General features: G+C 45.1%; 1 protein-coding gene across 1 annotated transcript in view; it reads right to left on the bottom strand.

The window, feature by feature from the left end:
* LOC131207610 (adenylyl cyclase 78C) overlaps positions 1–25543 on the bottom strand; it is a 48978-nt gene extending 23435 nt beyond the window's left edge. Inside the window, exon 1 of the mRNA XM_058200231.1 lies at positions 25459–25543. The gene's annotated coding sequence lies outside the window, so the exon portion shown is untranslated. The remainder of the gene's footprint in view (positions 1–25458) is intronic.
* Between the last annotated feature and the right edge of the window lie 403 nt (positions 25544–25946).

Genomic DNA, 25946 nt, shown 5'->3' with positions numbered 1-25946 from the left:
ATTCAATTTTTCAAGAATAGCTTCATATATTTCATATCTATTAGTTAAGCAATCAGAGTTTTCCAAATATATGCAAAACATGAAAAGCTTTAGGTATAATTGTCCAGACTCTTGATTGATGTCTTTTAAATGGCGTTAATTCTTTAAGAGCTTTAAGTGGTGACCAGTCGTATTGATATGTTTTGGTAGATATAACTATAAAATAAAAGCTGATAAATGTAATGAATTTTACCTCACTGCTTCGAAGCAAAGTATTACTAGTTTCTCTGAAAAAACTTCTTATTTCTGTTCATGCCCTATAATGACTTCCGAATTTAATTCAAAAATAAATATTCACATACAGTAAATGGAACATAATGAGAAAACCTTTACGATTCTAGCCAATCAATGCTTAATTCAAGCAAATCTCCGAATCAAAGTTTCAATTTAGTCTATCGGCATGGAAAATATATCGCAGTTGTTTGTGTTGTAAAATTAATCGTAAATTACTTTGAATATTACAAAAAAAATTCTTGTTTCAAAATATCAACGGTTTGGTGTTTCAACCACGCTCGAAGCAAATCGAATGGTGAAAATTTATAAGGGTGCATCATCACTAGTTGATTGTTGTTACTTCAATAAACAAACATACAATATTCGTATTTAAAGCTGGCGCACTCCAGATGATGCGCTGTCCGGGTTCGCATTGACGCGTTTCGCACATAAACCAACTTTCCCGGCAGCAACAAAACATCGGTAGATTCGGTAGCCAACATGTTGTTCTATTTCATCTATCCCGCCACCGCAGGGGGCGGACGATCCCACAACCGAAACGGAATTGTATTGCAAATAAACGAATTCATTGATGCGCCACGGAGTGCTCGTAAATGGGAAGACTGTCTACATTTCGTCACTGCTCCGTGTGCTCTGGGCAAACAAATCACAAACGGAAATAAATACAAATAAACAATTGGTGGAAAAGCCAGAGAAGCTTCGCCGCTGGTGGTGGTCTGGTTGCTCTTTTAGCAGTTGGCCATCCGCAGCGCCTGAGAGACCGGACACGCTATGGTGTGATAGCGTCAAGTGATGGGAAAACATACCCTCCAATTCGCACCTCGTAACAAGTGGGTCAATAGCGCGGATTAGACGGTAACAGGAGGTGTCGCTATTACGCTATGATACGTTACGTTTCGGGCGACAGAAACGTGTTTATTATTTCAAGCAGCACTCCAACGTTAAACGAGACATGAGCACTAGCCGCTCCTAATTATGCTAATAAGCGGAGAATGAGGTCTCAAAATAAGTGCTGCCAGTCAGCAAAACAAACTGAACAACCGTTAACGGTAACCGACCATTAGCGGTAATTAAAAGCTGCAAAGCTTGTGTGTTCGCTTCACCAACAATCTGCTGACCGTAAATTTTTGCCTTAACTTGCCAAGCCTGTATTAAGCCAATCTCGCACGTCGTGTGAATATCATCATCAACAGCAGTACCGTTTACAGTCTCATTCACTAATGACTGAACAAATAGTCCTGAACGTCGTCGGGTCGGGCAGAATGTGTCACTTTAATGTGTTCCCGGTGGATTGACCTCGCCCGCGTCAGGATGGATGGTGCCGGAGCGGAAGTTACATTTTATTTAACACACACATGGACACGCGCGGAAACACACCCTTCGACACGTCAGCTAGACAGCTCCGGGTCGCACTCGGGCGGCCGCACATCGTTAACCGAACTGTCAGCCGTGGGGCGGCGTCATTGGAAGTTCATAGGACGTGCAAATTAAAATTGACAATTTATTAAGCCCTAGAGAGTGCTGCCATTCAAAACCAAACATGGAAACCAAAAGATGGCAGCATGTAGAACTTTGCCAACGGTGACATTTTTCTGATCGGGCAGAGAAATGGAAACAAGTTGAAAGTGCAGCTCAAACGGATGTCCTTCATCGATTTGACGTTGAGTACGAATGCTTGAGTTGATTGAAAAAATTACATATTGTATTGCCCTTTGCTTCTTCGGTTGGTAAAATACAAATAAAATAAAAACGGCTAAACGTGATAAGTATAGCTGTAATAACTTCGATGAACTCCGTTTGCTGCCTATTTGAATTTTTTTATTCACTTTGGTTGGTTTTTTCGAAAACCTGTTAAAATTGATGAATTGATGTTTTCTTTTGAATTTTTCAAATGCTATAGAAGAAGTTTAAAACAACATTTTTTAAACGGAAGTCAATTTACATAAGAGCGCTGAAAAGGCAGCCGTTAATTCGTTTGGGAATTTGACGGTGTGCAAACTTGTCTTTTCTCCGAAATACTTTATGCAAAATAAGCCCAAAGCTAATAACTGAAATTGTCTCCCTAATCCTGTGACATAATTAATGAGCATCACATTGAAATGAATTAAAATTCGTTCGCACGCTTTTCACCGATTATGCGACAGCGAAAGCCAAAGCGGAAAACCGAAAAAAGAAACCGATCCCTTAATCAGCCGGGAGGAAAATGCAGAGATATCGTGCTATCAGCAATCGATACGGCGAACGGAAATTATCGGTCCATCGATTAGTCAGCAGCCACACGCCGAAGATAATTTTTCCTCACCTTTTGTAATGTTATTAATACCAACCGGTCTGGGGGGTAGGTGTGGTAGAGCCCCACGACCCTTCACCCGCCAAGGGATCGCCCCGATTGATACCGTCACCACCGTCAACCCAGTTTACTGACGCGATTGTGCGGGAAAATCTGAAGTTTAATCGGAAAGTGTCTCCCCGGCCGGGCAGCCGAGCGATAAAAAAGAGATCGATACCTCACTCGAGATACTCGGCTTCCCGGGTTCATGGTCGCCCCACCGTCGGGGAAGTTGGGGATGGTAGAAATGGGGCCACAGGAGATAGCCGCTCCGATACCGGGCGAATATCCGCGGCCCAGCTCCCGATGAACCCGTTGCTTGCTGATGGCTCCTGCTTTTCTCCATGGCGGCCAGCTGCGACTGGGTACATCGATCCGCGTGGTGGTGTCGTCCGAAGGGGCAACAGACTTTAGATAAATTATGCCCACCGAGATAAGGCAAAGATATGGCCTTCCGGTGGCCATGTGTGTAGTGGTGGTGTCGGTGGTACCCGTCCATCTCCTTCGTACTCCACGTACTAGAAAGTGATTGAAGCGTACCGGGTGCCTCACTAATGGAAGTGAAAAGGGTCGGCTAACAGGGATTTCTAAACTTCCGAGACTCTAGGGCTCGTTCCGAGGTTTTTTGTTTTGTTTCTTCCGGTGGCTGCAGAGTTTTTTTTCCGCTTCCGCGAGGCTCCAGGATAATCCAGGACCACCTACACGTGGGAGCACGGGAACAAAGCCCATACGGAGGCCTGTTAGCGAATCAGCGTCAATGTCACGGTGAAGCACGTACGAAGAATAACCGATGCTCACACGGGACCACACTTTCGCGGTCATCTCAGGCTGGCAAGTTGGATCATTCCGATTGGGCCGGGTCGTAAGCCGAACAATGCGGCCAATGCTGGAGAGATTTGGCGTTCCAATGAATTCCGGATTACCCGATGGAAATTGACGGGCAATCCCATCCGGAGAGATTGGCGATCCAGCCTTTTGTGGGGTTCTTGCGATTTCTATCGAGTCGAAACCCCGCGGTTCGGGTTCTCTAGCCCAGTGAACACTCGTAACATACACGAGTTAATGGCTAATTGAAGAAATCAAGCGAATAACGCCCATCGGCCAGGCATAAGAAAGGAATTGTATTTTTCTTCAATGCAACCAAAAGAAGAGGACTCTTCCTTTTCAATTTCCTTAACCGGAAACCGTGTGTGGGGTCATTGAATTGAAGAGGTTGATTGGAATGGCAGCTTTTCGACAGGTCTTTGATCAACGTCGAGTGAAGCAACGAACGGTGTGCGGTTGTACTTCTGTCATTTCTGTTTTCTTCAGTCCTCACAGCACTTTTTGAAACCTTCTCTTTCGACCAAGTAATTCTAATTCGCATAAGGCAGAAACACACTAACACTAATTCACTATTCAATCAACCATTTGTTTTGGTTTGATTTTAAAATGCTTCATGTTGGTCAGGTTGGTTGGTTGGTTGGTGTTGGTCCAAAAGTTTAGTGTGTTTGCGGAATGCACACTAGCGAAAAAATACTCGATCTGTCGGTGATGATTATTTGAGAAAATCTCTGCAACATTTGTGACTAATAAAAACTCCGCCTCGAGGCACACCAATAAAAGTGAAGCATAAACTGCAAGATGCACCCGAATGCACGCCACAACTGACAGGGTTCGTCTTCCCGGGCGCTCTGGTTCCTTGTGGCGATGTGTTTTTAACGATACGAGCGAAAACATCACGTACCGTGCCCCAGCCCGGCACGGCACTGAAACGGTGTGCATAAATTGTAAAATTGCATTACCGTACACAGGGCGGCGCACCTTGTTGCGCTCGGAGAAGCCGTCCCGTGTCGTCGTCAGTGGCGTGGAAGTCTTTTAGATAGCTTCACCCGTGATGCTCATAAGCAATCGTCCGAGAACTCTGTCCGGCTCTCGGGCCTCGGGCTTGCCCACCGCATTGGGCACTGGAGTGTGGCATCATGCCAACTCAACCAACTTCGGACGTGGTGGGGAAGAATTTTAAATCGAGGTGCTCCATCGTTCAGCATGGTTCCCTATTATCGGCCAACGCTGCTACTACGACGAAGTGCTACTAGTCGCCTCGTAGAGGTCGTCGGAGACCGTTTGTGTCTGCCGTGCCGGGACTCCTCGGTACCAATATTCTTCTGCCACCGGTAACCGGTGGGGTTAGTGTCTAATGAAGAGAAACTGCCTCTGGCCGATGACAGTGCAGACGCCGAGGAGGTTATGCGCTGCAAATTGACGGAGCATCCGGCAAGCTGCGGCGCTAACGAGCGACAAAGTTCGAGAAATGTTTACCTCATTTTGTTTTTCTGGTTACTTCTGCTTTGCTGAAGCTACTTATCTCCAAAACAGACGGTCACGGGTGCGAGATATTAATTGATGGAGCGTTGCCTTTAAGGGGAAGAAGGAATTGCGAAGGAGGGTTCGTCGTTGTGAAATGGGTCAAAGTATGATTGGCGGCTTATCGGTGGTCTTTAATTGCATGCTTCATGTGCAATACTAAATTCGTACCATGAAAAACTATGTTATATCTTATGTCCATTTGGAACTTTTATCAGTTATACAATCAGTTATACCAACTCAAAAATTCATTATTTATTCTAAATGCATTTCATACTGCTCACAGTAAATCAATTCTAAATCAAAATTATCTTTCTCTTTTTGCCAAAATGTTATCCAATATTCGAAAGAACTCGGGGAACAGAAATCAATCGGGGATTGCCATACTCAAACATGACGAACACAAAAATGGTTAATTTTCAAACACAATGAAAAGTATATGGAAGAATAAATAAATATTAGTAACAGTAAACAAATCCCCAAAAAACACAGAAATTGGGAAACAAATAATTTGAAAGCATCACATGTGTTGTACTTTGAATGTACCTATAGTTCTTTAACCGTCTGGCAGAATCTAAATCCAGACATTTCCATATTTTTCGTCTCTCCATTATTGCAGCTGAAACTAGAAAATTCGCTTATTAACACTATCCGCCATCCATAACTTCCGCACACCGTTTCTTGTAATTAACGACTCTACAAAATTCTGGCACATTTGAAAGCAATAAAACTGTCTAAATTAGGACGACCGATCCGGCGAAACTTTTCCACCAGGAACCAGAACGGTTTGCCGTGCCATTTGTCTCCCCATACCTGCTGGGACAGAAGATATCCTACGAATGGTGCAACTTCCAAAGCCAAACTTATGAGGCTTATTAATCATTTCCGAGTTTGCAGCAAACCGCGAAACATTCACTGACACCATGGCCACGCACACACCCTGGCGGGCCAATTAGAACGATGAACATGTTTCGAAACAGACACCCAAAATAATTGTGTTGTGCTGGGGTGGATGCTTCCGGTGCTCGCAGTTTTTGTTAGAATTATTATTATTATTAATTGGCAAAGTTTTACACTATCTTATCGTCGAACGTTGAGAGTTCATCCCGAGAGGACCACAACCGCGCCGCAACCAGAGAAAACGTCCACGTGGCGAACCGTGGCGAGTTTGGTCAATTCAATTTCCACACCCAAACACCGACTAACTAATCCGTTATCTACGTTCCCAACACGCGAAATGCTACTCAAACAACGTGGACTCACCGTTAAACTGATTTTCAAATGTCTTCAAAAGGCAAGAATCAACCGCCAAGGCATCAGTGGCAGTAATGTGTAACGAACTAAGCGATAACAGACAAAGTTTTCATTGACTTTTCTTTCGATTGGACTCCAAGAAAGGACCTGACGGGGATCCAATTAGTCCGGCTTATTATGTAGCTCGTTTTATTGAAAGTTCGTGCAGGGTTTTTTTGCATTAGCGTAAAATGAGACTTCATTCATGACATTGTAGTAATCCCCAGACATCTTTTGATAGGAAGGAAATTCGAAGCGCAGAAAATTGTAAGATTGTTGCTCTAGAGCCCTACTTCGATTCGAATATAAGTTCATTGTAATCATATTTGTCCGGCCCAAGACAGACGATCGTGACGATAACACCGCGCCTTGAACTTGGACCATACCAAGAAAACAAGAAGATATTCCTATCCATATTTTCATTTATGAGGTGCTGAAGAAAATTAGAAGAATGCAGTTTTTTGGGACAAGATGCAGTCAAGGTTCTAATGAAACCAGAATGGTATTTTATGAGTTTTTCAAAAGTGACAGAATCGTTGAACAGAATGTTTCATGAAATGTTTCATTGTTTGTTCCTAAGTCAAGGAAGAACTGAATTGTTAATAGAAAGCATAAACAAAAGTATTTTCTTTTCCCCAATTATCGAACAATCCGAAGAGCAATTAGAACTTTAAACCAATGCAAATTAGTAAACTTGCAAGGTTAGTTTGAAGGATAACTAATTGTGCTTGTAACGTCCGATACGTCTTACTGCGTGCAGAAACGATGCCCAGGCCACAGCGTTATTTGTTCATTCAAATGTTATATAACCTCATATTGTGCAAAAGGAACCACTCTTAGTAATTAAATATATTTAACTAAAGTATCTAATACAGATTCCAATTTTCGGAATTCTATCACATTATAGTATTACACTAATACATTAAAGTGTGTTGGGCTTGTCCGTAATTTGGGCTTACACTAATGTGTTGGGCTTATCCGTAATTTGAATGAAGCATACAAAGGAATGAGTAATACTAAATTTCCTTTCTTCATGAACATTGAATTTTCGAGTTTTTTGCGTTATGATAAAAAAAACTCCATTAGTTTTATACTGCCTGGGGCGGCTCTCAACAGCGCCTGTTTCCCAGTTAGTGGTTGGTGTCGAAAATTTTCATCTATAAACAACTATGAGCAACAAAAAACTAACAATAATCTTTGCCACGGACCGGTAGAAACCGACCTACCTACTGTACCAACGTATTCCAGATGGGACAGCACAACCGGGTGTTGGGTACCAGGCAAAAGCGCATCGGGCTAGGGCACGACAGTCTCCTTGGCCGGGAGACTGATGAAATGATGATGGTTGAAGTGGAGTGAGTGAGCTTCCGCATCATGAAACTGTTTACGAAAAAAAAATGGCAACAGAAAAACCAAACAACATGTTCTGGTTCGGAAATCGGAACATCAAACACGGTATTTTCCATTTCCGGAGCAACCCATTTCCGGACCACCATCCTTCCGGGGTAGCTAATGGTGATGGGGCCATGTTTTACCCCGAGCAGTCACGGCGGGGAAGCTTCACAATCGGCCAAAGTCAAATCGACACCCTCATTAAGGCAGGCAACATTGGCACCGCACAGCGCCGGTCGCTGGAAGTGTTAATGAGATCGATTTCCTTTCGTTTGTCGTAATGGCGTGTAGTGAAACATCTTGGGGAGCAAAAATCGGTCAGCTACATCGTTAAATTGTGGCATAAAGCAGAAAACATGAAGCAAAACACAAAACACATTAAAGCTCGACATCAAAATTCACAAGTGATTCGTTTTAAAATGTATCAACCTGGATGGCTATTGATTCAGGTGCGTTCTAGAAGACGATCGAATGCGCCACTGTTTTAATCCAGTGTCATGATAAAAGATCGACAGCTAAAGGTAGATTATGAAAGGCGAAGAAGCTGTCACAGTGTGTGGAAAAAGTATGTTGTCTATCCGGTCCCCCGTTGACTTTATTGGGCAGCTGGATGTAAGCCCGGTTCGGACTACTTACAAGACGGTCTAACTGCCAAGTGAACGGCATCTTACCAAGGCGGATGCAGTTCGCCTGCCGGCTCATAAAACCCTGTTTACCGATGTTAATACCGTCGACAAACACGCTCACGGCGGCGGCCGTCCATCGACAGACTACTGGCGGGCTGCTGCAACTGTTGATGCAACAATGGCCACGTTTGATCACGTTTTAGCATTGCACCGCTAGCTGGTAAAGGATTTCCTTCCGCTGCCGTGCTCCTTTCGTGCTGTCCTTCGCGCGCCCACGGCATCGTCACGGCAGGTTGCACGCCCACAGACCGGTGAATCTGGTGGCCGAGCTGAAGGAGCATGCCGAGCAATATTAGCATTCTTTTGTGCCATTCTAGCGCCAGGAAACTGACAAGGTCAACACAAAGAAAGACATCGATGCAGGGTGTCGTGAAGGGGTGGTGGGTAGTGCTACTTCCCGCTTTTATTATTTCAATTCCGTTCTGGTGCTTCCAGTTCCGGCGCGTGGTGTCGCCATGCTACTTAGCACTTAAGCCATTGAAACAAGAGAAAGCGAGGTGAGCGGGAAAACAGCGCGCATAAAGCCAAGCAATCACGTAGTTTTCTGCGTCCCATTGCCGTTCCCCGTAGAGCAGAAGCCTTTACGGAAAGATTTTTCAGAGTGCTTCGATTATGACATATACAATATGATGACAATATGATACATGTTTTGTCTTTTTCCTCAAAATCATTGACGGTTTTTTGCCAAAACCTACATGACCCAAAGCTACCAGGGAATTGATCGCAAAAGGCTACCGAGCACCTGGCGCCTCCATCGATTTATTCGTTATCAGAAAAAGGGATTAAAGCCCGCTACATACAGGACTTTTGGAAAGTAAATTCACTTTATCGAACCTTTCACACCGGTTGTCAAACGGGGGTGAAAGGCAACAGACAAGTATTTCGCCCTGGAAGGACCTTAGCATTCACAGATTAATATAGTAACATAAGAAGTACATCTCTCTTGCTTGAGTATCGGTTCACGTTTTACGGCATTCCAAATGCATGCTTTATTAAAATATCTGAAACTGTAATAATAATGTTATAAACGATAGTTTGTTTAATCAAACATACTCAAATAGTGTCTAGAGCTTCATTACATCGAACTACACCGGGTAAATTCGATTGTAGCCGTTCATCTGCTTATTCCATTCATAATTGAAGAGAAGCGAGAAGCGAATAAATGTTTACCCTCCAATTCAACCAATCCAATTTACCCTTCGAATTGACCTCCAGTTCCATCGTTTCATCGTTACGATTATTTTGAAATTAAATTTATTCCAAACTTTAGAAAAGGGGGATTTTGGCTTTGTTTGGTGTTTCCAACGAGCGAAAACGGGCACAGCTGCGTCAAAGAAGCTCGTTCAAAACTTAATAGGTCATAGGTTATAAGCCTGCAGTATAGGCAGATAAATAAGTCACTAGCCTCTCAATCTAATCTCAATACTCTGAGACTCTGAGACTGTAATTTTGGACCGTTACTTATGATTATATTTATCAATTATTTGAGCTTTGTGTTAGATGACAATCATCATCTTATGCTGATGATTTGAAGCAAATGTAAGAGCAAAGCTACAGAAATGTAGTTTACTTGTTTGACATATTGCATAAAATTACAATATTATATTTCGTTTGTAATAGCATATTTCGTTCGTTTCTAGGCCCAAAGTACACATCGGTTCCTACCACACGCCTTAGCTTCGACCATGCTTAATACTGCTGCGACCGTCGTTAGAATTGTGGGAAAAAAAACCTTTTTGTTTTAAGCCTTATACCGTAATCCACAGCTGCGAATCTACAACATCCGGCCCGGTAGCTGCTGCTACTGCTGCTGACTTAAGATTATTGATTATTGTTGTTTTTGTTTTTAGTTTCGCAGTTTGCCCTTTTTTTTATTTCTCGAAGGTTTCACAGCGAACCTTCGCGCGGAATTGGAGAACCTCATTTAAATATCTCCATCAAGAGCAGCGCGAAAGTTCTGCACCGGAACGGACGGAGCGGATAAGGAACCGGAAACGGGCAAAAGTCACAAGGACTCGCCTCTGCTCTCTGTATTGGCCTTTGCCGGTGGGAATCACTTTCGCATTGTTGCGAAAGACTCCTTTCAGCTCTCCACTCGAACACATTGTCACCTCTTTCCAGCGCTGAGTGAAACGGTGCATTGCCAGGACTTGGCATGGATACGTTTTGGCCACTGACGACGACGACGGTGGCGGTGTAAAAGACCTACAAAACGTGGTGCAGGAAATGGATGTTATTTTTACCCTGCAAAAAGCCGTGTGGATCGTTTTTTCAAGTAAACACGATGAAAACTGTCACCCCCGGTGAAACCCGTACCAACGACAGACGGCCGACCGCAAAACTGAGGAAAAAGCGCCAGGCGCGCTGTCAAAAAGGTGCGCTACGGGCTCGACGCGGGTCGGTTTGTGAGTGTCTTTTTCCAATTCGAGGCGTCTGATTGGTGAAGAAATTTTTCAATGGAATTGTAGAGCGGTTTCTGTTCGTGTCTATGTGGTGAAATTGGCAACGTAATGTGCCGAAAAGGTTATCGCGTTGCTCGCACACAAGACGGCCGACCGTTTGCAGGTTGGGAACCGTATGTGTCACATAGTTTTGCCGGATTCGCAATGAAGAAAATTTACAAAACGCAAATAAGAATTTCACTATGCAAAACAAATTGTGTACTTTTTTTCTTGTACATAACGGCGTTACATGTTCTAACATGCAGGGAAATTTCTTAAATGGTTGAGATGCCAGGAGAAAATAACCATTCATTGTATTACTCACAGTAGCACTGACGTTATGCTTGACATTAGACAAAAGAATAGAAAATGAACAGTTTTTTTCCGTTTCAGTTCTTTAATTCCCTTCGAATGGAGCTAAAGCAACATACATGCTTCAACGATGTTTCTAATTATCCATCGTGATCGATATGAAATGTGTTCCTTGAACGGAAAATGTTGTCTTAAGAAACAGGACAACAGTCACAGGGGACCATATGTGATACTCAGTCTTCTGGTAAAGTTTTTGACCAACAACTACGTCGAAATGGAGGTTTTCCGGGAAGTTGTTCATATTGTTTATCACGATGCGTCCCATCACCCAAAACACTACGAACTCATGTAGATGAAACGTTTGACCCTTGTCTTGTAGATCTCCCAAACCACAACAAGGACTTTTAATCGTCTATGTCTTTATCGTACCAACGTTTTCTCTGCATCCTGGGAAGCGTTTGCACAACGTAAGCCATTAACGCTTCAACAGTTATTTGATTATTGTTTCTTATAATTTAGTCGCATTGGTCTTAAGTCGGCTTGTTGAACAACTGCTTCCAAGGAACTTCTCTGAACTAAACTGAAAACTTTTCCCCCATAAATTCTGACATAAATTTCAGGGGCGTGTAAAAACATTCACAAAAACCACACACTTATTAGAGAACAATTTTCTTTTACGATCGTTCGCACGTTCGGTCAACGTTTCATTCACCGCCTGTTCGCGTCGCGATCGAAAATCAATTTACTACGAGTGGGAAAGAATTGTTGAAGCACACGAAACCGTTTTGAAAGAATTGTTTGGTTCACACGAAACGCCACTTCCATCGACCGTCGACCAGTGGTAAGGGAAACGCTAACCCCGAAACGGATGCATAAATTCTTGCAACGAACCAAGCGACCAGGGAGAGGCGTTCCTGAAAGCCAAGCCAACGACGACATGCTGGCAGCATGTTGTTGCGTCGTCCGGCCACTGCCACGGGATGTGTGCGATGTGGCTCAAGATTTATGTTCCAGTCGTTTGGCAAGCGATCCTCGCTCCTCGGGAATCGAGCCACCGCGGCGAGACACGGCGAGCGATGTGGAAAAATGCTAAATCAAAACAGTAGAGTAGAAGAAAGAAGAAAACAAGGAACCGGAACACAACCCGAGCACTCTCCGCGTGTGACCTCCTTAGAAGCGTGCGGGAAGATACAGTACGTATATCCTGCTAGGGAGCTGAGCTTCTAGGAAGGGCCGCCACATAGCGTGCGACCCACCGCGGAGCACTGTCACCATCGACCATTTGCCTTCCACGGAACTGTCACTCTGATAAAGGCCCGTGCGGAGTGTTTGGCAATTTGGTAGCCATTTTCCACGATTAGCGGCCATGTGTTTGTGTGTGAGCTACACACCTACAGTGGTAACATTATATAGCATCGACATGATGACAATGCTTTATTGCTATATTTTTTTCTCCCCTTGTATCGCTCGGCGTTGGCCTTCCGCAGCAACGATAAGCAACGATCGTAGTTCGTCGACGTCGTCGCCTTTCCAGGGACGTATGTTTCATTCATGGCGCACCCTAGTAGTAGCACCGCTCTACTCCCTCTAGTCGCCTAGCTGAAATGCCACTGCCTGACGACTTCGTCGGCTGCGACAATTTATCATATTGAATGTCAAACAGAGCGTTGTTGTTTTATTTGTGCAACTTTGTTTAACAAACAAACCACAAAACCGTGACTCACACCCGCCAGTGCCGTTGGCCAGCGGCAGACTGGCGAACGGTTTTGTTTCTCGGCGAGGGCTCCATTTTTGAATCAACCGTTTGGCAACCAAAGTTTCCCTCGGAAGTTGGCTGTCCGTCCTTCACCCATATAGCCCCAGCACCCGAAAGCCGTTCGAAAGCCGCCGACTGAGCCAAAGTGGGACAGCTAATCTGTACGCAACAGCGTAGTGCCTGGCAGATGGAAATCTCGGCCCTGGGGTCTGGCGCGAAACTTTTTTCCTCAGTCCAACCGCTCCGATGGAGGCGCCTGGTGCGCGACGATAATCGAAAATAAATTGCATTCGAAAGTTCAAAACAACATACATTATGCAAACGGGCGCCCCGCTGGTGGCCTCGTGTGTGCCGTGTGCCAACGCAACCGGAACTCCCGTTTAACGGCGGCTACCATTGCTGGTGCCCGTAATGAAGTAATGAAGTTGCTCCTCCGGTTTATTGTCTACTTTCAAATCGGTTCTACTCAATCTACTACGCGGCACGGCTGACTTCATCTGTATGTGTTCCTGCCGACTTTCCTGGGGACGGACTGCCAAGCCTGCCAAGTTTGACAAATTGCCCACAGAGGCCCGTCACCACCTTCCGGCGGGCCAAAGCAGATCAGCCGAAAGTGGAAAATGAAAACAATTTCCCAACCGACCGGGTCGGGCGGTCCTCCGAAGCGCTCTTTTTCGGGACGGAGAGCACGGCTTCGAATGCGACAAGAATATGATTATCGGGGCGATGAAGATGACGGTCCCCATGATGGCTATTTCCTTCCGATCACCGCCAATCGCGCCAGCCAGCGTCTGCGAGGATCCTCTCGGCGAGTGTTACGCGTGCACGAATTAAATTATGCTCCATCCGTATGCAGCGCCCGTCTGCAGATTCTAATCGGCACGTGAAGGAATGCTGCTCGTCGTGGCCACGCGTTGCGGATTTGACCGTCACGAAAGGTCAGATCGTGTGGCGTGGAGAAGGCATAGGTTAGCTAAGAGCAACATCTCCAAGAAGCGTGCCCCATCGATGGACCGGCCCGGTCACCCGAGCGGCACGTTCGAGTGTTCGAGCCAGCCGTGTCCGTGAGGGCTCCGTGTACTACTAACACTAGCACGCGGGTTTCAGACGTGTCACGCTAGACCGGCAAGTGCCCGCAATCCAGACGTCTTTTCACTTTCGTGCGCCATTCTCGGCCCGACTCAGCTTCTCGGTGGAATGTTTTATGAATTGTAAATCGGGCAGAAAATTGCTGTCTGCAACAAATCGCAACCGACGCGCGTAACATGGTTCGAGCGGCCCCCCGAGAGACATGTTCGGTCTGGGATGGTGAATTTTGTAAAAAAAAACGAGCAATGGATCAATCATAAAGCGAGACTAATCTTTTCAAAATGTATATCAATGATCCTAGCTTAACATACAGGAAACCGTTATTTTACGTTAGAGTTACCGACTTTTAACGGTAGTTTCCTGTGGCCCGAACAATGCTCTAACTAGGCGTTCAAGGTTTGTTTTGAGCTTCCTTCGTTGAGAACCACCGTAACATTTCACAGAGTTTCCTTACAAATGATTGAACAGAACTGTAAAAAAGTCAAGCAAAAGCAGCCTTTAAAAAAAGAGCCTTTGTATAAAATAGCAACATAGACACATAAGGGCAGATGTTTCGCTGTTTTATATCCTTAGTGCTTGTCTTCTGGTGATTTTATTACATCGCCCAATAAAGAGTAGCCCCTAAATGTAGGCTATCAGCTACGCACACGACCTTCAGGGGGCTTGTGCGCCGGGTTGGGCGCACCGAAATTTGTGTCACAAAACTCCACGCTCCTGGAACATCCTTGCGTTCGTTCAACGCTCTGGACGTTGAAATGCTAGACGTGTCCAATGCGAATGACAGTCGAGTCGACTTTCATCCGCAATGCATACTGTTTCGGTTCACTCACAGGTCTCGCCATCGCATTATACCCTGCGTACATTCCACTTCCGGCAGGCACGCACCGAAAGCACTGCAAACAGCTGGTCCTGTCTGGTACTCTGATGTGTGTACAGTTTACGCACACCAGCCCAGCCCAGACGTATGACCTTTCCAGGTGCCGTGACGCAGGTCGCAGTACTACGATAAGCGGATCGATTAGTCAGAGGCTTTCGGTTTGATCTTCCCGGGGAGCGTCCCCACAATCGACGTCACGCCTTTTAATTAGTTCAGCACTTTGGCCGACGCCAACCATGGTCCCGTGGAGAAAGAGAGCAATTGTGCATGAAACCCGCTCGGGATTGTCTGTCGACGACGTCGACCACCACGATACATTTCGAGGGCACATACATTTCGACAGCGCTGCGGGGTGGTTTCCGGGTTGCCAATGCCAAGGTCCTTGGTGTGCCGAGCGCAACGCTTGGGCCCACTTGGGAGGGATTTCGTAAAATTTAATCATATCCCATCGTCAAACCGCAGATCCTTCGGCTTGGAGCTGCTTCACACCTCCTGTCAGGAAGTCAGGAAGGCCCCAAAAACTGCATAGCCCGCCTGGAGGTGCCTGTCACATTGCCGACAGTGCCAGAAAATGGTATCCAATCATCACAATTCGTCTTCGGAGGCGATGATGTTGGAATAACGTTTTTACATAATAATTTTCTCTGCCTGCCGGCAGCAGCCTGCCGCTGGCCACAGTGCTTTGGGTGCACATAAATCAGTATAAATTTGATATTTATATCCCGAGGCCCCGATCACCGTCCGGCGCTTCAGGCTGAAGGGCCTGACTCAAATCAGCTTCGCACGGTTAAGGACGAGTCTGATGCGAACGAATGCAAGGTGCACCAAGTTTCGCCTACATTTCGTCTTAATCTCAAACATTCGCACGATGTCAGAGCCATGCAGTGCGCGTGTGGGTGTGATTCTCAAAATGTGAACAATAAATATAATTGACAAATTTTCACAAAGTTCCCGAGCTAAATGGGAATTCCCATCCTGAAGGTCAAAGATTTCTTTGAACCTTTCCTGAAGGTCGTGATATTTGAAAAGCACATTTCATTGAAGCTCATTCCACAGTAGTAGTCAATGCAATCCTGATGGACAATTAACCAAAATTGTTTTTCATTTAAAAAAATTGTAGAATCAACCTTTCAAATAAATGTTCAAGTATCGAAAATATTAACCCGTTTTTTTAAGCCAAATGAAAAAGAACGTTAGTTTGGAAAAGAACCCTGTATTTGAATGTTTTCTTGGGGCAAATGGTGGAATCAGCTCGGAGTGATCCATTACAAACTACTGGATAAACACCAGACAGTTAATGGACACATATACTAATAATACTTTCAAGTCCCGTTACTTGTTATGAGTCTCGTATAAAAAAATGTATATAAGGTAAACATGTTAGTTAATCACCAAGATAGAAACTCATATAAGACAAAGTAATTTTGACGCTTTGCATGTTACGAAATTTATGTTCCGAAATTTCCGTTCCCGGTGTGTGGAGGATTTTGATCACCAAGATTTTCCACAACGAGATGTATGCCTCACGCATTCATAATTTCTTTGGCTCGACCCCCGAGTAAAACCATCGATGGCACCGCTAGTTTCTACCGACCATAATTCCGGGCCTTGGTGAAATCCTTTCATCACTCACACGAACCAGGACGATGCACGGAGATGAAGCGCAGTTTACGGTGCTGTAGCAGATGGATTCACCCGTCGGCAAGTGATTCACGTTTGCACTGAAGGCAATTGGAAATTGAACAAATTACTCGACATCCCATCGACACCGACATCGACCGTTGGCCACTCGCCAGCAGTAGGTGCTAACAAGGTGGGCAAAAGTTTATCCTCTCAACCAGCAATCGTCACAGCACCTCTGTTGTCAAGTGGATGGCCATTACCACGTCCACGCCGTTACATCGCCACCGATCGCCGGGAGAACACTTTTAAGGGAAAACGCGAAACGCGAGTGACCCCCAAACGTGGCGGTTCCGTACCATTTTCAACAAGTGGCACTTTCGGAACGTGAAACTGCATTTACGCGCCCTTGATCGGGCCTCACTATTTACACGCCGGGTGCTTTGTTAGCGACACAAACCCAACGGAACGGTTCGACCAACCCAAAGCTAACATTTATTGAGGCAACCCCGCTTACGCCGTACATCGCGCCGTTTGTCGACTCTTCAACGTTACATTTACAATGTTTTCCTCGGCCGACGGCCGGTTGCCGCGTTTGCGGCGTCCTCGGTGCCCGCCGCCTATTGGGGTGCTTTGCTGGAGGGCCACCAGCCAGGCCCGGGCGTGTCCTTATCTACATCGTCGATCGCGCGCCCTGTTGGGGTTTGCGAAAATTTATGGCACCATGAATCAAGTGGAATTATGGCTGGTGGACTGGTCTCGGATTGAAGTGGCCGCGGCCACGCGGGTTACAGAGTGGTCACCCACAAAAACGAATCATGTGGCCACTGCCGCTGGGGGGAGCCGACAGACGGCTGTGCATCGCCAAGCAGTGTTCAAAAATCAAACTACTGGAAAATGTGTTTTCGAACCGTTTCCAATTCACGGCGCACGTTCGTGGAGATAAATGGCAAACTCCACTCTACGGGGGTCCCGAAGATTCGGAATTAAATTATGGTTGTCACACGAATGGCCTGATCCGTGCTCAGGTATTGCACAGGTTGGCCAGGTCTGGACTTGTGCCACTTTTTCGACGATGAACTCCAACAGTGGCATTTGGCAGAACATTCGTCAGATGCCGGACCTTTGCCAGGCCGTGTTGCGGAAGGATAAACGATTTAAACGATTACCTTGAACATTGGCGCTTGAACATTACGATATATTGAATCGAATTCGACCTTTACAAACTGATTTTTTGCCTGGGAGCAAAATATCAGGCGCTGGTACCGAGCGTATTTTACTCAAGAGGACGAAGTTCCTTTTACGAAAGTTTTTCTCTGATTGATGAACCATTTTGTAAACAAACTGGTTTCGATTTTCGAATTATATTGGTATAGTTTCTAGAAACAATACAGGACGCTAAATAAACAAAGAAAGTAAAAGGTACGGTAAAAAGGTATCATGTTCGTACTCAGCTGCGTTAGTTTTATAACAAAATACCAGGGGTTCGCCCCAAGCTACTAATGCCTAAATACTTAAGTTAATGATTTTGTTGCTAAGCACATGAGTTTTAATTCAAAGAAGAAAATAATTCTTATATAAAAGGACAATAAAGCCCCTAACCATTAGTCTATTCGAGGATGAACATGACAATCTTACAACAAAACAATTCCTTTCAGGAAAATCGCTGTGACGTTCGCTAGGTAGCTTGATATATTTGTATATCCTTGTAAATATATTATCCCGCCCATTGACTTTCATGGATCTGTAGCAACAGACCCGCAAGAAGGCTTCCGATGCAGTGCAAGTAGAAGACGGACGCAAAACTATCTTCTTGTGCACACCCAACCGGCGGACACCCGGCGACGGATTTAACCTGAAAGGGTTGTTTATTATTTTAACGACAGTCTCAACTTTCGCTCGGAACGACGTAGCTAACCGTTTAACGGTAGCTCGGAAGCTCGAGGGCGTCCAATAAACGCGAGCACAGGATAGTCATTGCGCAGTGCGATGGGTTTAAATTGCGTTGCGGGCGTTGAGATTAGAAGTTGCGGATTTTAACGAGCCCTCTCCTCTGGGACGCTGGCACTGTTTGCGCCAGGGTGGTGGTAATAGTTTCCATCCTGCCGCCATGGGATGCAAATTGCTTCCAATTAAAATTAAAAACGTGGCCGTGGAAAGTGTTTGGTTCAGTGTTTGTTATAAATACAGTAACCGTATTATGGTTTCGATTATTACGTGCTTTCCATATGTGTGCATCTGCTGTATCTGCGCAATCTTCGTAAGCTTGGTACGCGGTACCATTCGGATTCTAGATCGAATTGATTCGTAGCATTTAAAATTAAAAAACTATGAGATAATTGGATTTAATTAATTCTCTAATAACGGTCAAGCTCGAGTTCACGTAGACAAGTCAACTAACAATTATAACTAATATTATAACTAAATTCGCAAACTACTAGCAATTCTTACAGTGAATCGTTGATAAGGATAAACATAAATATTGCCCACCGATTAATCGACCATTGCTTTAAATCACTAACCTAGCGACCATCTTAAATATTGACGTTAATTAAAATTGTTGTTCCGACAACACCGGCGTCCGGATGTTCCGACTGGCCAGGTGGCTGTAAATTACCGCAAATAAAAGTAAAACATGCCTCGAGTCATTCCTGGTCGTACCATAAAAAATATGGGGACCAATATTTGCTTAAGCGTCAATTAGCCGAGTGCCCATGCGATGGACTGCTGACGGCGACTATAGTATCGGTTCGAGGAATGAGTCATAAAGTAGTTAGACACCTTTACGATCGTACGAATCGGATGACACCCAACGAACGCAATGGCGAATGGTGCGTTTCGGGGGTTAAGTTCAGCTCTCAATTGCTTCATCCCAGAGCCGCTCCCAACGATGATCATCTGATCGTAGAGCCGTTTCGATCAGTCAACAAAATGATAATTGAGTTGGGCAGTATGCTAGAACAAGTAATTAGCATGGGAAAATAAGCAGAACTTTTCGAACCACCCAACCACTCAATATAGCCTTTGAACCATTGAAAGTTCTATGTAAACTTTTTATGTAAATTTTTCACGTTGATTAGTTTGAGTATAGAGCGTGCTGCTTATAATGTTACTCATTCTTTTGGCTTTCCAAAATTTGTTCACTTATTTGCATTCGGCGCACATATGCGCTTAACATACGGCTTTCCAATACTAATGTGTTTTGCCGGGAAGAAGGCCACTTATTCAAAACTCTTCGCCTGGGTTCATCCTTCTGCGATCGATGTCGGATGATTCTTACGTGCTCACGGTAGCCCAATAGCGCCAAACAATAAAACAGAACCCGACAAAAAAAGCTAAACAAGGCAAACGCTCTTGGAAGCAGTGTCTAAAACGTCCGACTCTCCGCCCAATGAACTCTGGCGACCTCCGGGCGGCCGGAAGCATGGGCCGGAAAGGGCAGCATAGGGGAAGCCCATCCCTGACGCGGCGAGTCGCGACGGATGACTTGGCGAAAAACTTTGCGTGTCGAGTGATTTATTGAACTCACCGAGACGCTGGGGTGTTGCGCCAAACCTCAAACCGCCGTGTCGACCCCCGGAAGCGACGGCTAGCGCCACCTAGCGGACGGGACGTGCGGACGGTGCGCAAGTTTTAACATAAATATTCAATTTCGCCAACCACCAACGCGCGTTGGCGCTTTTCAGTGTACTTCAATCTCCCGTCGGGTTCGTCCCGGTGGTCTGTTTGAAAAGGTAAGTGGTTCGGCTGTTCGGTTTCGGGGGGTTGGGTCCGCCAGCCATGTGGATGACACTCCGGAGCGTAAATGCTTTGTAATGGTCCGTGCTCCCTGGTCCGTGATGACTCGGCCGGCTCTACCTTCCCGGATGGGTTTTTTCTCCGTTTTCGGGCATAATTTAGTGAGTGCCAGATTAGCCCTCCGGAGGGCGGTCAGGCATCGGTAGCCTATCAGCCGCCGTGCCGCCAAGCACCGTATGCCCAAGAAGCCGTATGCAGACTGAGCGCAGAGCGGAAAGTATGATTTATGAACGGTGATACTTCAGCAAGTTTGCATCGAAATGGTGTCCGAAGCTCCGCGGCCAGGAAAAGTGTTAAAAATGTGGGCAACTTTCGCATCAGCGTTAGTTCGGTCATAGGTGGCTCAAGGTGCGATTCTAAGACCCTAAAAAATGCTTTTGGATTTCCTTCGACTACCCAACGCAATCCACGGAAGACGAAGAAAAAAGTGGTGATAAAACAAAAATTTTACTCATCTTCACGAGTTCAGTGCAGTTTCGGGACGTGAGCGAGTAGCTAATATGTCCCAAGTGACCCTCACCAAAACACTAACGATTGTCAAAGTTTGGTGGGGATTGGAAAGAATATAGGAATTGTGCCAAAGTTTGGGACCATCTGTTTCGTGGCCTACCCCACGAACCCGACCGGCATAACTTAAGATTTATAGGTACTAGAAATATATGCAAAACCGCTCTGACTCAATTTCTTCCATATTAGTTAAGTCCCGGTAGTGATTGTGCTGAGGTAAGTATGTGTGTGTGTGTTGTGGTTATGGAATACACAAACCGAGAACGGAAATGCATGATACAATTTCGATCGGCAGCCGATTTCTCGTTAGGGAAACATAATGATCACCAATTAACCCAGTAAGGCAATGTATTGAACGTGATCATTGCCTTACACTTTTCTCACAATATTTATCTTTCGTCTAGGTTTTAGAAATGGTTTAGTTTGACACAAGTGGAGCGGAACGTGGCCAACACGGTACCGGAACAGGTGCAGGACAGGAAGTACTATTTAGCCAGTTGCATATCTTTAGGCGTATTTGACTTCGATTATGTTAAGCCGCCCAGATGCAAGCCATGATTCTAAACAAGTCCTACAAGTTTCAACTATTTTCATTAATCGATATTCTAATTTAACCATAAAAATTACGAAAGAAAACCATTAGACGCAAAAAGCCAACAGCAAGGAAAGCATAAAAGTAAATAACGAGAAAAGCAGTGCTTAAAAGCCTATGTTTAAGATTAGTCTGCCAAATACTGTGCTTTTCTTTACTATAATACTTTATTTCTACTATATTAACCAACTAGAGTGTGGCTCGTCCATAGATTGTAAACGCTGCCCCAATTGATCGGTTTCTAAGCGACCGCGAGCTCTAAAGGGACAGTTTATCAACTTAAGTGCAAAACTTTTAGTTGGTGCTTATTGCTGTCCCGTTATTATTATTGCTATAGTTGGTGCAGCTGTCCCGTTCTAATAGTAATAAAAAATAATCACTTGACCATTTAAGACGTATTTCAACCGACACAAGCGGATAGAAATTTTCAGAAAAACATCAAACCCACCAACCCAGTGGGGCGTACTGGCAACGCATTTTCCGGCATGGTTTCAATCACCTGACTTCAAAACTTTCACACGGGCCGAGCGACCAACTGATCCTATCCTGGGGGCATCCTCGGGCCAAAAAAGTGTCCACCTTCGGAGGGGTCAGGTGACCGCCACATCCGGTTGTGACGGAAACCCGCCAGCGGCTTGGCTTGCCATTTGGCTGTTCAGAAAAAAAAAATACAGAAACACCCTTGACCTATCCTAATGGCAATTTGTAAAACCGATAGGAAAATAGACAATCGCACACACAAGCATGGCGCAGACTAGCCACACGGCCACGGGCACTGACCAAAACGTCGGCGAAGCGCAACCTGTTGCCGCCGTGAGCCGGCCCAGACCCGAGTCCACGGATGAAGTAATGGCGAAGGTTGATTGATCTTCTCACGGCCGTGGTCGACGGGCCGTGGTGCGACCAGGGTGGGAGAGGTATCGCTCCCCACCGGAACCCCAACCGAACGACTCCACTGCGGAACTGCTAGCGGGCCCCCCGCGACGGTGGCCAAATGCATTTGACGTTTATTAATAGAAAATATTTGCCCAGCGGAACTCCAACCCGGTGACCGACGGGAACCAGCGGGCCCCGGTTTCTCCGCGCGTTTCTGCCCGCACTCGAACAGGACCGGATCAGGATTGTGCTCGAAACCGATCGAAGGCCTGCGCTTCCTACTTCTGGCGCAGTGGTTCGCAGTTATCGGTGGGCAGTATTCCCGTTTCCTCTGTACTTTTCCATTTTCTTTTTTGCCGTTTTCTCACAATAATTGTGTTATTTATAGGAAAATGTGCTGCGAGGCCAGCCCTTTCGGCGGTAGCTTCTGGGACGGGGCAGCCACACGATTGTTTGTAATTACATTTCGCTTCAAACTCTATTGAAATGTTCGCTACCACGCGTGTGGCGAGAATATGCAAATGCGCGAGCCTGAACAATGGGGCTATGTACATCAGCGAATCAGCCCCGTTCGAAGCATAATGGTAGCATTATTTTTATTATATTGAAGAGCTATTGTATTGGAGACCATTTTGAATCGAGCCTTAAAACAGTGCCCTTTGTTGCAATTAATTAACTTTGATTATTTCACATTTTTATCATGCGTTCGATTAATAAAAATACTCTCTTAACAATCATGCTTAAGTAAAATGAGAAGTTTAATAAGCTACTCGTAAAGTACAACAAGTCGAAGATTGTAGCGTAGAAGGAACCCTCACGTTGGCTATCCTACCCTCACGTTATGGTAAAAATAGGAAAGCAACTCTCAGCCACAAATGCATTTTGGAATGTGCACTACCATTCGTCCAACCAGAAGAATGCTGATGCGCAATGGACTAGACGGGGTACGAAATGCATTTTGTTGGTTTCAATCTTGATGCGTTTCCTGGCAATGGTTTGTACTGATTTCAAGCCTTGGCGGAAAGTCTTTAACGGATCGTGTATGCTATCGAAACTTTGTCCGATTGGTTGAATGATACGGTGTGCTATAAATAGTAAACTGCAGGTTGAAACATTAACAAACGGCTCAAATCATTCATTTGAGAAGCTTGGGGAGCAAATGTGGTTTTTGAATCATAACCACCGAGCTAGCATACAAGGAAATAATATTAACAGAATGCGTTGATTTGAGTTAGCTAGTTTTAGTTAGCACTATAATTCGTCCATCGATTTCGATCAAACAAGGATAAAACAAGGTTAAAACAATCACAAAATCACAAGTCTTAACAAATTTTAAACAGTTGCCAATAATGGTGGAATATTTGCATTAAGCTCAATGGCATTTTAAAACCCGGGTTCGAGTAAAAGTTACTGCGGATTGATAGTTTTATATCTTTGCGTTAGTCTCTACGAATGTCTTGTGACACTATTACTAACAACAGCTTATCACACAGCAATTGAAGAGCAGCGCCACGAAAACGTTCGACGAAAAATCATTCAAACTCCAAAGTATTGAGAACGCATAACAATGAAACGACTCCAAAAGCTTGCAGAGCTGTGAATGTAATGGAAACCAAATGGTCAAATCCATAAAATGTGCCCTTCCTGCTTAAAAGGGATATTTGAAACATGAATCACCATGCTCACAATTCCGTCCCTACCGACGGTCTCATGTATGCCGAGGGTCGGTAGTAAAAGTTTGCAAAATATTTTGCTTTTATTTAATGCTGAGCCTCAGCCAGAGGACCCAATCTGGCCGGGAGAAAGTGAAATGAATTATAAAATTGTTTGCTGAACAGCAGCATCTGCAGTAATAAAATCGTTACACGAAACAAACACACGTCAGTGGAGGGGTCAGCTGGTGGACGATGGTGGACCGCTGTCCGAGTTTTGCAAAACACATTACCGTAAGTAACGCGATGCAAATCTGATCCACTGGTAGTGCCGGGGCGAAACGAAAAAGAAAGCAAAACCCAACCCAGAGTTAATTAAAACCTACAACTCCAGAAGGGAATTTCGAACGAAACACGAAAAGGCGAGTTTCACTTGGGCCGCCCCAATGCTGGGCAATAAAGATTTAACATAGTACTGTTCACAATTAGATACGTGGCCTGGTGCAACTAAAATCGGTTTCAATCTGATTGTTCTATTATTCGGTTTACTCTTTTTCATCTGTCTTTGTTATTCATGTACTATTTCTTGTTTGTTACTTCGTGATGAATGCTGTTCGGTAGGTTGTTTGTTGCTTTTCAAGTAATTCACTGACTGACTCAGTGCAGGGCAGGGCAATTCTCTCTGTAGTTCCCGTGCTCGTTAGTGTTATTTTCAAGGATTTCACACTGCAGCGGTAATTATTGCCCACAGCCCATAAAAGACATGTTTACGACACAACATCTTACTACGCATTGATTCACAAGCAATGAGAAGACTTAAGCTCACAACTCTGGCACAGAAGCGAACTTATTGTGACGATATTTAAAACGGCACAAACAGGTTGTTGTTCTTTACATTTTTAATAAACCTAATTTTTCAACTAAAGCTTTTAAACTTAAGCCCTCAAGCCCTCTGCCTCAACAAGACAGGCCCCTTAGGTAACGGCACCTGACAAATCGGTTCATCATTGCATTATCAAATGCTACTTGAGGTTTCCCACCGAAATTCAATTTTCTTCGTCCCCGACCAAGGGGCAACCAAACTGATGCAATAATCATCCACCGGATGAGCCTTAACCAGCCCAGGACGATGTACGCTTCTAACGCAGACCCCGGAACCCGTTTTCTGGAAACATAAAAATTTTATGACGGCTACTCGAAACCGACCGACGGAGACGATCGGAAACACATTCGCTCGCCACATCAAAACCGTACAACGTCTCCGACACCCGTTCGGTGTGATCGATTCGCATAGAAAACTGGAGATCCCGGGTTAGAGGGGCATGTTGTTGGCAAACGCACAAAACAACTGCGCCGAGGCACACAAACAAACGGAAGCTGGAATACCCAAAATGTTCCATGTTTTACTGCCGAAAACCGCTCTCGTGGCCATAAAACCGGTCTTTCTGGCTGATGGCTTTGCGCCGGTCCGTACGGATTACGCTCCTGCAAGCGACGGGCACAAGAGGTGGCCGTTCCGGTAAAGAAGAAGTCATCTTCACCGGAAGACACAAGTCCTCTGGTGAAGAAGTTTGCATTTATTCATTTGCTTTTCGCTAATGATTGAGAGGGCCACTTACCAGACTTCCGAAAGATCGTTCCACAATTGCGCTCGGTGCCCAGTTTTTACGGTTCTCTACCGTTAAACGCCATCACACCGATGAGCTACAACACACTGTACACTAACAATAGTTTAATTGGCTTCTACTGCCATTTGATGAACTTTTCAACTTTTCCAACAACTGAACAACTGACACAACGGAAAACCGGATATCTTCCCTACCAGCAGCACACAGCTCCGGCACCCGAGACTAATGAGTCGGAAAATTCGCCTCCCTGTCACCGCTTATCACTCGAAACGATCCGCCATTTTGTTGCAGCTCGGTGACACTTTGGCACCAATCAATCTTCGCGTCGCACCAATACGTTGGAAACCACGGCCTCCTAGACGGTACGGTGCTGGAAGTGATGAAATTGTTTTAAGAAGCGGAAAATCCCAGCGAAGAAGTCGGATGCCGGTACAACGGCAAATTTGCACCGTGACTACAGGTTCAAAACAAACTGCGAC

Source organism: Anopheles bellator, chromosome 2 (genome assembly GCF_943735745.2).
Source record: "Anopheles bellator chromosome 2, idAnoBellAS_SP24_06.2, whole genome shotgun sequence".
Lineage (NCBI taxonomy): Eukaryota > Metazoa > Arthropoda > Insecta > Diptera > Culicidae > Anopheles > Anopheles bellator.
Note: the sequence above shows the minus strand (reverse complement) of the source record. Positions and strands in the feature narration are given on the sequence as shown.